At 41.4% G+C, this 14066-nt stretch overlaps 1 non-coding gene across 1 annotated transcript; it reads right to left on the minus strand.

Moving 5' to 3' along the window:
* Window positions 1-215: 215 nt before the first annotated feature.
* Window positions 216-352, minus strand: LOC115488954. Its single transcript, XR_003952680.1, has one exon. It is a non-coding gene; the product is annotated as a small nucleolar RNA SNORA48 (small nucleolar RNA).

A 14066-nucleotide genomic window follows, 5' to 3' on the forward strand; every position in this document is an offset into this window, starting at 1 on the left:
GCATAGTGCTCTGCATGTCTCTGTGTGGTGGTCATAGGACAGGCTCTGTGTGTCTATAGCCTGCTTGAGCCACGGGATAGAGACCTGTGCCATGGGGCAGTGGGCACATCTGTGATGTCTTTCCCTACATACCCTGGGAGGCATGGTAAAACACAGGTCTCTGTTCATCTTTGTTGTCCTGTGCTGCACTGCTTGGACGTCATTTGACTTGATATTTATGTGCCTTAGGCATAACACAGCTTTGGCCACCAAGCCAGTCACCAATCTCAGGTAAACAAAGGTCTGCTCTGCTCCTGACTGATAAAAAAACAATCCCAAGTACAAGGTATCTGTTTGGCCATTGCCAGGGGTCAATGTAAAGGATTATTAACGATTGAGTATTGTGGTGGTTTTAATAGGCTTGGTCCCCATAGATTCATGTGTTTTAACAAACCTTTGAGTGCCAGGGAGTGGAGTGTGATTGTTAGAATATGCTTGACCCAAGGGAAGTGGCACTATTAGGAGGTGTGGCCTTGTTGGAGGAGTATGTCACAGTGGAGACTGAGCTTTGAGGTTCTATATATATGCTCAAGTATATATATGCTCAATATGATCCAGACCCTCCTCCTGACTGTCTGTGAAAGACGGTTTCTTCCTGTATACCATTGGATCAAGATGTAGAACTCTTGAGTCCTTCAGCACCAAGTCTGTCTGCGTGATGACTTGTTTCCGACCATAATACTATTGGACTGAACCTCTGAAACTGTAAGGAAGCCCCAATTAAATGTTTAACCTTGTAAGAGATACCTTGGTCATGGTGTCTCTTCACAGCAATGAAACTCTGAGATGAGTATTATTTAAAGAGATCATTACTTCAGTTTTACTTTACTTTATTTCTCTTAATTTATTGTATAAATTTAAGCATAAATATAGCATTATAACATTTTGTTCTATGACCTCATACTTTCTTTGTTGAGATTCATAATATGATACCTACTACACAGTAATTCAGATAATTGAGCTTCAGTAGAAACTAATACAGTTTTGAAAACTTTTAAAATATCTTTCTTGGCCACCTAACTTTATCTAAATTATGATGGTATAGTCATTTTATATAAAGATATTTTTCATAGATTCAATTCTAATAAAGTTGGAAATAAACAGAAAAACAAACCAATATCTGTCTACTTTTAAAGACATCATAATTAAACCATTGACTTTAAAATCAGTTCAATATTGATTACAAAATATTATTCTGCTAACTTTCATTATATTTGGTATTTCCACCAACACATTTTAATAACCTCCTCTGGGAAAATAATTTTTACAGGAGCAAACTTCTTATATGTTATTTTATTGCTTTTCTTTTTTAAAGAGTAGAAGAATGTCTTTTACACTAGGTTCCTGGGTTATCTAGTGTCCAGTCAACCAAGCCGTGTTGGTTACAAGCTCCATCTTGTGGAGGCTTTAAGTCAAACAAGATTTTGGTTGGTTACTCTCACAGCATTGTGCCACCATTTCACTAACATGTCTTTTACACACAACACCAACGCTGATCAAAGGGTTTGTGGCTGTGTTTGTTTTCTTTTCCTAGCAGCAGGCAAAATATCTTCCTGTACCTAAGATGTTATTAGACAGGAGTGAAGAGTCTATGTAGTCACAAGATGGACTTCTACATGTTCAATGAGTTGAGTTGTCTTTAGCAATAGGACCTTGCTGACAGGTGGTGGAGAGAAACATAAAGCCATGGTAACAGCTTGAGTTCTTTGCAGATTCCCACTTGAACCATTTGAGCAACATCTCAGTAATATGTAATTGAGTTTGAATACTGGAAGCTTCTTTTGGTGAGGAGAGGTATCCTGTTAAAAATAAGTCTCCTTTGTGTTTTGGTCATTTCATTTATATGTGTAGTTTTATATGTGTATATTTTTCTATCATCTGTTTATCTATTTGTTATTTATCTAACCTCTATATCAACTAATATATCTTTCTATCATCTATCTATCCATTTTCTATCTATCACACATTTACAGGTATTCTCTATCGATCATCGTTTTTCTATTCCCTTCATTCTATCAAAAGATTAATATATCAATCACATATATTTGTGATTGATTAATTTATCTTTTAACCATCTAATTGTCACCTATCTTTCTTCTGTCAATCATCTATTTTCATCTGTTTCTCTGTCTGCCTCTCATTTCCTTTTTAATTGCCCTAGCTATCATATGCAAAAGGAAAAGGCATTTTCTCAAAATAAGCAGTCTTGAGGGTCATCATTATGTTTTCAGTCCCTCAAGGTCTCATTCCAAAAGCTCAAAGATACCATGGAATTCAGACATGTAAAAAAAGCCCCACACTCAATACCCAGTTACAACCACCTCAGCAGAACACTAAGGAGATTAAACTCCCCTTGGCTGCCACTAAAATCAGCTTGTCTCCATGTTAAGTGTCGATGTAGGTTTTGTGGAAGTTCTGTCTTCTTTTCTAACCCACTTTCATTTCAAGATTGAACAAAACATAGGAGGATGGTGCCCTGTGGGGCTTTGACACGCATATAGCCTCAGTCTAGTAATCTCCCTGTCCATGTGTTTACAACAACAGATGCTTGTGATAGAGAAAGCCCCATAGGATGGGTGAGGTCTGAGATTCTGACCACAAATTCTTCCCATTATTTTTATGTTAATTTTATGCTTGTGTGGCCATCTTCTTTTGGGTTTGTTGAAAGAAGATTACTTTCTTACTTTTTCTAGGGTGTAGTTTCCCTCCTTGTATTGGCGTTTGCCATCTCTTATACTTTGTAGGACTGGTTTGTGGAAAGATATTGTGTAAATTTGTTTTTTGTCATGGAATATCTCGGTTTCTCCATCTATGGAAATTGAGAATTTTGTTGGTTATTGTAGCTTGGGGTAGTATTTGTGTTCTCTAAGGGTCTGTATGACATCTACCCAGGATCTTCTAGCTTTCATAGTCTCTGGTGAAAAGTCTGACATAATTCTGATAGGTGTACCTTTATATGTTACTTGACCTTTTTCCCTTAATTCTTTGTTTGTTTTGCTCATTTGGTATTTGGACTACTATGTGATGGGGGGAATTTCTTTTCTGGTGCAATTTATTTGCACTTCCGTAGGCTTCTTGTATGTTTATGGGCATCTCTTTCTTTAGTTTAGGGAAAATTTCTTCTATAATTTTGTTGAAGATATTTACTGGCCCTTTAAGTTGGGAATCTTCACTCTCTTTTATACCTATTATCCTTGGGTTTGGTCTTCTCATTGTGTCTTGGATTTTCTTTATGTTTTGGGCTGGTAACTTTTGGCAATTCACATTTTCTTTGAATCTTGTGTCAATGTCTATGGTATCTTCTGCCCCTGAGATTCTCTCTTCTATCTCTTGTATCTGTTATTCCTGATCTCTTTCCTAGGTTTTCTATATCCATGGTTGTCTCCCTTTGTGATTTCTTTATTTTTTTCTATTTCCATTTTTAGATCCTGGATGGTTTTGTTCAATTCCTTCACCCGTTTAGTTGTGTTTTTGTGTAATTCTTTAAGGGACTTTTGTGTTTTCTCTAAGATATTCTACCTGTTTACCTGTGTTCTTCTGTATTTCTTTAAGGGATTTTTTATGTCCTCCTTAAAGTCCTCTATCATCATCATAAGATGTGATTTTAGCTCAGTCTTGCTTTTCTGATATGTTGGGGAATCCAGGCCTCACTGTGGTGGGAGAACTGGGTTCTGATGATTCTAAGTAGCCTTGGTTACTGTTGCTTATGCTCTTGCCCTTGCCTCTCATCATCTAGTTATCTCTGGTGTTAGCTGGTCTTGCTGTCTCTGATTGTTGCTTGTCCCTCCTGCAAGGCTGTGTGTCAGTACTCCTGAGAGAGCAGTTGTCTCTGGGAGGAATTTGGATATGGAGAGCTGTGGCACACTTTCAGCTCTATGGTGCAGACGGAAACCAGAAGTATCCAGTCCTGGACTATTCTTTGGTTCTTATGTCCTGATGGCTCTGGGTGAGTCCATCTTGGGCTAAGAATTTGAGCAGAAGTGGTGGTCTTACTGTGCTCACAAGTGAGTCTGCACTCCTGAGAGACCAGCTCTCTCCCAGTGGTATTTGGTTATGGAAAGCTGTGGCATAGGGTCAGTTCTGGACCAGTCTAGGAACTTCTTCATAGCAATTCCAAGTTTTGCCATTATTGCTTAAATTTCTTTCCTGCTGGAGATGGAAATAACATCTACAACCATCCTTATTATCCCAGTGAAAAGCAAGGTATAATCTCACCAAAGTTCACCTGGGAGAACCCACGACATAACTAGGCTTTGCATACAACAGTAGATGAGTAGTTAAGGTAGGGTCATGATAGACATTAAAGCAGCCATGCAGGAAAGTGTGTACACAGCATCGCAGGTGTTGATTTCCCCATTATTTCATAGATGGATCCCACACACCAATTCCTTCTCTACTTTGGTACTCTAGATCCTCCCTGAGGCCACAAAGAGGGAAAAATTGATGCAGCTCTTTCAGAGTAGTGACTAGACATTTGGATGATAGTCCCATGACCCTCTCTGATCGCTTTTTGTGAGAGAAAATCAACAATCAGCCAAAGACAGAGTTAATCCAGTGAAACTGATGTCAGATTTGCATAGAGGATTGTCAGGTAAAGCAGCTATGACAAGAATATTTCTTTTATTCTGGTCTAGACTGAATATTTCCATATCAGTGTGAAAACAGTACAGTTGATAGAATGTGACTATCACTTTCTTTATAGCTTTGGAACCTCACAGGTGAGTTTGCATACTATATTTTAATCAAAGAAAATGGAAGCCTGGAATCTTTTCTCATTTTTTTTTCAAGAGGTATTTTAATTTGGTTTTAAACTAAAGTAATTGAATACAGAGTAAAGTGGTAGAAAAATCATGGTCATAGAATGGGAGTAGATAGGTTTATCCTGATCAGAGGCTACAACTGAAATTAAGACTATGACAAAGCCTAGACAATTTTATTTATTTTGTTTCAACCACTAAACTTTTATTTGCCTACCATTAACAAGTGCTTTATTATAATATTATACAATTTTAGTAGTTTCCAAAAATAGAATTTTGTTTCTGATTCACAAAACCATTTGAAGCTCATTTATTGCCCTTCAGTAGCTAATTGTGTGCCACAAAACAGAGAATACGCAACTGTCTCTTTATGAGGTCATCAGTGTTCTGATTCTTGCAGTAGCAAATAACAGACTGAGCTCTGCTGACTCTCAGTTTTTATCTTGTATCTATGGATGACAAGAATTTTGGAACACAGCTAATGACATGGGGTCTCTGGGTCATCAGGAGATGTAATTTCAGGGCTGACAGTGAAAAACTATCCACTCCTATCTCTGACACTGCCTATGGTGGAATAACTTCAGGTTAAGCATATGTGATCTCATATTCCTTAGAACATAACTTACAAGCCATAGATGTAAAATTATTTTAAAATGTTTATGAAATTTTCACAGTTTTATGTTTTTGTATATATAAGAATTATATAGAAAGGGGATACATGAATTATATAGAAGTTTATTTAAATATTTTAAGAGATAAATAATGAAAATATACATATATATTTATATCTACATTTAATATTATTGCTTTAAAATGGCTTCCCATAAAATTTTGAGCTAAAGGGAAACTTTTTGAGTCACTGAAAAAGAAAATAAGGACATTCTTTGTAAGTTTTATAAACTTCTATCCAAGAAGACTCAGAAACTTTGATTTATGATGGGCATCAACATTTTTAAATATGAGACTGGTCTCCCTAGGGCAAGCCCAGCAGTGGTAAGCTGTGCCTTTTCCCCTGTGTGCCTCATTTTCTGGCACATAGCTTCATTCTCTGAGACCTGATGGTACCAGGGACAACCACATGAAATCCCCCCATCCCCAATCCTCTATTGCCAGGTCAACCCTAGGGCAAGCTAAGCAGGTATGAGTGCATGCCCCACTTCTAGCCCACATTTCTGTGTGCATTTCTGAAAGTCTGCTGGCTCCAGGGACAATGCTACTGTCCCTAATCCCCTGCCTATCTGGTTCCTCTGGGACACATTCAGTAGGCCTGATCTTTTCCTGTTCCTTGAGCTTCATTTTCTGACCAGTGGATCTGTCTACATTCCCTGGGACCTAACAGTACCAGGTAGGACACTGCCCCAGGCTACTTGCCTGTCACATCCCCTTAGGGCACATTCAGAAGCTGCACTTTGTACACTGCAGTTTATTTTCTGGCCCAGAACTCTGCCTGCATTCCCAGAGGCATGCCCACACTAGGGACAATTGGAAAGCTAAAGGTGAGCTTACAAACACAATTGAAAAGAGCCAGAGCAATATGACATTACCAGAGCCCACCTACCATACTACAGCAATCCTTAGATATTCTAACACAGCTGAAGCACACAAACACACACACACACACACACACACACACACACACATGACCTTACATCCAGTCGTATCTAGATGATAGAGACCTTTAATGAGGAAATGAGGAAATCACTTAAAGAAATATGATAAAACCATTCAAGACCTCAGAATGTAAACAAAAGCAGCAATGAAGCATACACTGAGGAAATCCTGGCGATAGAAAATCTAGTTACACAAACAGGAACTACAGATACAGGCATCGCCAACAGAATACAAGATATGGAAGACTCTCAGGCCTAGTTGATACAATAGAAGAAATAGAAACATTGACCAAATAAAATATTAAATCTTAAAATTCCAGATGCAAAACATCCAGAAAATCTGGGACACCATGAAAAGATTACCATTAAGAATAATAACAATGGAGTTGGGGGAACCCGCCGAACTTAGGAAATTAGTCTGAACAGGTGAGAGGGTGCGCCAGAGAACCTGACAGCTTCTGGAACAGGCGGAAGCACAGAGGCGCTGAGGCAGCACCCTGTGTGGGCCGGGGACAGCCGGCCACCTTCCGGACCAGAGGACAGGTGCCCGCCCGGCTGGGGAGGCGGCCTAAGCCACAGCAGCAGCGGTCGCCATCTTGGTCCGGGACCTGCCGAACTTAGGAAATTAGTCTGAACAGGTGAGAGGGTGCGCCAGAGAACCTGACAGCTTCTGGAACAGGCGGAAGCACAGAGGCGCTGAGGCAGCACCCTGTGTGGGCCGGGGACAGCCGGCCACCTTCCGGACCGGAGGACAGGTGCCCGCCCGGCTGGGGAGGCGACCTAAGCCACAGCAGCAGCGGTCGCCATCTTGGTCCGGGACCCGCCAAACTTAGGAAATTAGTCTGAACAGGTGAGAGGGTGCGCCAGAGAACCTGACAGCTTCTGGAACAGGCGGAAGCACAGAGGCGCTGAGGCAGCACCCTGTGTGGGCCGGGGACAGCCGGCCACCTTCCGGACCAGAGGACAGGTGCCCACCCGGCTGGGGAGGCGGCCTAAGCCACAGCAGCAGCGGTCGCCATCTTGGTCCGGGACCCGCCGAACTTAGGAAATTAGTCTGAACAGGTGAGAGGGTGCGCCAGAGAACCTGACAGCTTCTGGAACAGGCGGAAGCACAGAGGCGCTGAGGCAGCACCCTTTGTGGGCCGGGGACAGCCAGCCACCGTCCGGACCGGAGGACAGGTGCCCGCCCGGCTGGGGAGGCGGACTAAGCCACAGCAGCAGCGGTCGCCATCTTGGTCCGAGACCCGCCGAACTTAGGAAATTAGTCTGAACAGGTGAGAGGGTGCGCCAGAGAACCTGACAGCCTCTGGAACAGGCAGAAGCACAGAGGGGCTGAGGCAGCACCCTGTGTGGGCCGGGGACAGCCGGCCACCTTCCGGACCGGAGGACAGGTGCCCGCCCGGCTGGGGAGGCGACCTAAGCCACAGCAGCAGCGGTCGCCATCTTGGTCCGGGACCCGCCGAACTTAGGAAATTAGTCTGAACAGGTGAGAGGGTGCGCCAGAGAACCTGACAGCTTCTGGAACAGGCGGAAGCACAGAGGCGCTGAGGCAGCACCCTGTGTGGGCCGGGGACAGCCGGCCACCTTCCGGACCAGAGGACAGGTGCCCACCCGGCAGGGGAGGCGGCCTAAGCCACAGCAGCAGCGGTCGCCATCTTGGTCCCGGGACTCCAAGGAACTTAGGAATTTAGTCTGCTTAGGTGAGAGTCTGTACCACCTGGGAACTGCCAAAGCAACACAGTGTCTGAGAAAGGTCCTGTTTTGGGCCTTCTTCTTCGGCCAGGAGGAGGTCCAAATACAAGATATCTGCGCACCTTCCCTGTAAGAGAGCTTGCCAGCAGAGAGTGCTCTGAGCACTGAAACTCAGAGGAGAGAATCTGTCTCCCAGGTCTGCTGATAGACGGTAACAGAATCACCAGAAGAACAATCTCTAAACAGAGTCAACTATAACTACTAACTCCAGAGATTACCAGATGGCGAAAGGTAAACGGAGGAATCTTACTAACAGGAACCAAGACCACTCACCATCACCAGAACCCAGCACACCCACTTCGCCCAGTCCAGGGAACCCCAACACACCTGAGAACCTAGACCTAGATTTAAAAGCATATCTCATGATGATGGTAGAGGACATCAAGAAGGACTTTAATAAATCACTTAAAGAAATACAGGAGAACACTGCTAAAGAGTTACAAGTCCTTAAAGAAAAACAGGAAAACACAATCAAACAGGTAGAAGTCCTTACAGAAAAAGAGGAAAAAACATACAAACAGGTGATGGAAATGAACAAAACCATACTAGACCTAAAAAGGGAAGTAGACACAATAAAGAAAACTCAAAGCGAGGCAACACTAGAGATAGAAACCCTAGGAAAGAAATCTGGAACCATAGATTTGAGCATCAGCAACAGAATACAAGAGATGGAAGAGAGAATCTCAGGTGCAGAAGATTCCATAGAGAACATCGGCACAACAATCAAAGAAAATGGAAAATGCAAAAAGATCCTAACTCAAAATATCCAGGAAATCCAGGACACAATAAGAAGACCAAACGTACGGATAATAGGAGTGGATGAGAATGAAGATTTTCAACTCAAAGGTCCAGCAAACATCTTCAACAAAATTATTGAAGAAAACTTCCCAAATCTAAAGAATGAGATGCATATGAACATACAAGAAGCCTACAGAACTCCAAATAGACTGGACCAGAAAAGAAATTCCTCCCGACACATAATAATCAGAACATCAAATGCACTAAATAAAGATAGAATACTAAAAGCAGTAAGGGAAAAAGGTCAAGTAACATATAAAGGCAAGCCTATCAGAATTACACCAGATTTTTCACCAGAGACTATGAAAGCCAGAAGAGCCTGGACAGATGTTATACAGACACTAAGAGAACACAAACTGCAGCCCAGGCTACTATACCCAGCCAAACTCTCAATTATCATAGAGGGAGAAACCAAAGTATTCCACGACAAAACCAAATTCACGCATTATCTCTCCACGAATCCAGCCCTTCAAAGGATAATAACAGAAAAAAACCAATACAAGAACGGGAACAACGCCCTAGAAAAAACAAGAAGGTAATCCCTCAACAAACCTAAAAGAAGACAGCCACAAGAACAGAATGCCACCTTTAACAACTAAAATAACAGGAAGCAACAATTACTTTTCCTTAATATCTCTTAACATCAATGGTCTCAACTCGCCAATAAAAAGACATAGACTAACAAACTGGCTACACAAACAAGACCCAACATTTTGCTGCTTACAGGAAACTCATCTCAGAGAAAAAGATAGACACTACCTCAGAATGAAAGGCTGGAAAACAATTTTCCAAGCAAATGGTATGAAGAAACAAGCAGGAGTAGCCATCCTAATATCTGATAAGATTGACTTCCAACCCAAAGTCATCAAAAAAGACAAGGAGGGACACTTCATTCTCATCAAAGGTAAAATCCTCCAAGAGGAACTCTCAATTCTGAATATCTATGCTCCAAATACAAGAGCAGCCACATTCACTAAAGAAACTTTAGTAAAGCTCAAAGCACACATTGCGCCTCACACAATAATAGTGGGAGACTTCAACACACCACTTTCACCAATGGACAGATCATGGAAACAGAAACTAAACAGGGACACACTGAAACTAACAGAAGTGATGAAACAAATGGATCTGACAGATATCTACAGAACATTTTACCCTAAAACAAAAGGATATACCTTCTTCTCAGCACCTCATGGTACCTTCTCCAAAATTGACCACATAATAGGTCACAAATCAGGCCTCAACAGATTCAAAAATATTGAAATTGTCCCATGTATCCTATCAGATCACCATGCACTAAGGCTGATCTTCAATAACAAAATAAATAACAGAAAGCCAACATTCACATGGAAACTGAACAACACTCTTCTCAATGATACCTTGGTCAAGGAAGGAATAAAGAAAGAAATTAAAGACTTTTTAGAGTTTAATGAAAATGAAGCCACAACGTACCCAAACCTTTGGGACACAATGAAAGCATTTCTAAGAGGGAAACTCATAGCTATGAGTGCCTTCAAGAAAAAACGGGAGAGAGCACATACTAGCAGCTTGACAACACATCTAAAAGCTCTAGAAAAAAAGGAAGCAAATTCACCCAAGAGGAGTAGACGGCAGGAAATAATCAAACTCAGGGGTGAAATCAACCAAGTGGAAACAAGAAGAACTATTCAAAGAATTAACCAAACGAGGAGTTGGTTCTTTGAGAAAATCAACAAGATAGATAAACCCTTAGCTAGACTCACTAAAGGGCACAGGGACAAAATCCTAATTAACAAAATCAGAAATGAAAAGGGAGACATAACAACAGATCCTGAAGAAATCCAAAACACCATCAGATCCTTCTACAAAAGGCTATACTCAACAAAACTGGAAAACCTGGACGAAATGGACAAATTTCTGGACAGATACCAGGTACCAAAGTTGAATCAGGATCAAGTTGACCTTCTAAACAGTCCCATATCCCCTAAAGAAATAGAAGCAGTTATTAATAGTCTCCCAGCCAAAAAAAGCCCAGGACCAGACGGGTTTAGTGCAGAGTTCTATCAGACCTTCAAAGAAGATCTAACTCCAGTTCTGCACAAACTTTTTCACAAGATAGAAGTAGAAGGTATTCTACCCAACTCATTTTATGAAGCCACTATTACTCTGATACCTAAACCACAGAAAGATCCAACAAAGATAGAGAACTTCAGACCAATTTCTCTTATGAACATCGATGCAAAAATCCTTAATAAAATTCTCGCTAACCGAATCCAAGAACACATTAAAGCAATCATCCATCCTGACCAAGTAGGTTTTATTCCAGGGATGCAGGGATGGTTTAATATACGAAAATCCATCAATGTAATCCATTATATAAACAAACTCAAAGACAAAAACCACATGATCATCTCGTTAGATGCAGAAAAAGCATTTGACAAGATCCAACACCCATTCATGATAAAAGTTCTGGAAAGATCAGGAATTCAAGGCCAATACCTAAACATGATAAAAGCAATCTACAGCAAACCAGTAGCCAACATCAAAGTAAATGGAGAGAAGCTGGAAGCAATCCCACTAAAATCAGGGACTAGACAAGGCTGCCCACTTTCTCCCTACCTTTTCAACATAGTACTTGAAGTATTAGCCAGAGCAATTCGACAACAAAAGGAGATCAAGGGGATACAAATTGGAAAAGAGGAAGTCAAAATATCACTTTTTGCAGATGATATGATAGTATATATAAGTGACCCTAAAAATTCCAACAGAGAACTCCTAAACCTGATAAACAGCTTCGGTGAAGTAGCTGGATATAAAATTAACTCAAACAAGTCAATGGCCTTTCTCTACACAAAGAATAAACAGGCTGAGAAAGAAATTAGGGAAACAACACCCTTCTCAATAGCCACAAATAATATAAAATATCTCGGCGTGACTCTAACGAAGGAAGTGAAAGATCTGTATGATAAAAACTTCAAGTCCCTGAAGAAAGAAATTAAAGAAGATCTCAGAAGATGGAAAGATCTCCCATGCTCATGGATTGGCAGGACCAACATTGTAAAAATGGCTATCTTGCCAAAAGCAATCTACAGATTCAATGCAATCCCCATTAAAATTCCAACTCAATTCTTCAACGAATTAGAAGGAGCAATTTGCAAATTCATCTGGAATAACAAAAAACCGAGGATAGCAAAAACTCTTCTCAAGGAAAAAAGAACCTCTGGTGGAATCACCATGCCTGACCTAAAGCTTTACTACAGAGCAATTGTGATAAAAACTGCATGGTACTGGTATAGAGACAGACAAGTGGACCAATGGAATAGAATTGAAGACCCAGAAATGAACCCACACACCTATGGTCACTTGATCTTCGACAAGGGAGCCAAAACCATCCAGTGGAAGAAAGACAGCATTTTCAACAATTGGTGCTGGCACAACTGGTTGTTATCATGTAGAAGAATGCGAATCAATCCATACTTATCTCCTTGTACTAAGGTCAAATCTAAGTGGATCAAGGAACTTCACATAAAACCAGAGACACTGAAACTTATAGAGGAGAAAGTGGGGAAAAGCCTTGAAGATATGGGCACAGGGGAAAAATTCCTGAACAGAACAGCAATGGCTTGTGCTGTAAGATCGAGAATTGACAAATGGGACCTAATGAAACTCCAAAGTTTCTGCAAGGCAAAAGACACTGTCTATAAGACAAAAAGACCACCAACAGACTGGGAAAGGATCTTTACCTATCCTAAATCAGATAGGGGACTAATATCCAACATATATAAAGAACTCAAGAAGGTGGACCTCAGAAAATCAAATAACCCCCTTAAAAAATGGGGCTCAGAACTGAACAAAGAATTCTCACCTGAGGAATACCGAATGGCAGAGAAGCACCTGAAAAAATGTTCAACATCCTTAATCATCAGGGAAATGCAAATCAAAACAACCCTGAGATTCCACCTCACACCAGTGAGAATGGCTAAGATCAAAAATTCAGGTGACAGCAGATGCTGGCGAGGACGTGGAGAAAGAGGCACACTCCTCCATTGTTGGTGGGATTGCAGGCTTGTACAACCACTCTGGAAATCAGTCTGGCGGTTCCTCAGAAAATTGGACATAGTACTACTGGAGGATCCAGCAATACCTCTCCTGGGCATATATCCAGAAGAAGCCCCAACTGGTAAGAAGGACACATGCTCCACTATGTTCATAGCAGCCTTATTTATAATAGCCAGAAACTGGAAAGAACCCAGATGCCCCTCAACAGAGGAATGGATACAGAAAATGTGGTACATCTACACAATGGAGTACTACTCAGCTATTAAAAAGAATGAATTTATGAAATTCCTAGCCAAATGGATGGACCTGGAGAGCATCATCCTGAGTGAGGTAACACAATCACAAAGGAACTCACACAATATGTACTCACTGATAAGTGGATACTAGCCCAAAACCTAGGATACCCACGATATAAGATACAATTTCCTAAACACATGAAACTCAAGAAAAATGAAGACTGAAGTGTGGACACTATGCCCCTCCTTAGAAGTGGGAACAAAACACCCATGGAAGGAGTTACAGAAACAAAGTTTGGAGCTGAGATGAAAGGATGGACCATGTAGAGACTGCCATATCCAGGGATCCACCCCATAATCAGCATCCAAACGCTGACACCATTGCATATACTAGCAAGATTTTATCGAAAGGACCCAGATGTAGCTGTCTCTTGTGAGACTATGCCGGGGCCTAGCAAACACAGAAGTGGATGCTCACAGTCAGCTAATGGATGGATCACAGGGCTCCCAATGGAGGAGCTAGAGAAAGTACCCAAGGAGCTAAAGGGATCTTCAACCCTATAGGTGGAACAACATTATGAACTAACCAGTACCCCTGAGCTCTTGACTCTAGCTGCATATGTATCAAAAGATGGCCTAGTCGGCCATCACTGGAAAGAGAGGCCCATTGGACACGCAGACTTTGTGTGCCCCGGTACAGGGGAACGCCAGGGCCAAAGGGGGGGAGTGGGTGGGTAGGGGAGTGGGGGTGGGTGGGTAAGGGGGACTTTTGGTATAGCATTGGAAATGTAAATGAGCTAAATACCTAATAAAAAATGGAAAAAAAAAAAACAATG

This window comes from Mus musculus, chromosome 18 (assembly GCF_000001635.26).
Source record: "Mus musculus strain C57BL/6J chromosome 18, GRCm38.p6 C57BL/6J".
Taxonomy (NCBI): domain Eukaryota; kingdom Metazoa; phylum Chordata; class Mammalia; order Rodentia; family Muridae; genus Mus; species Mus musculus.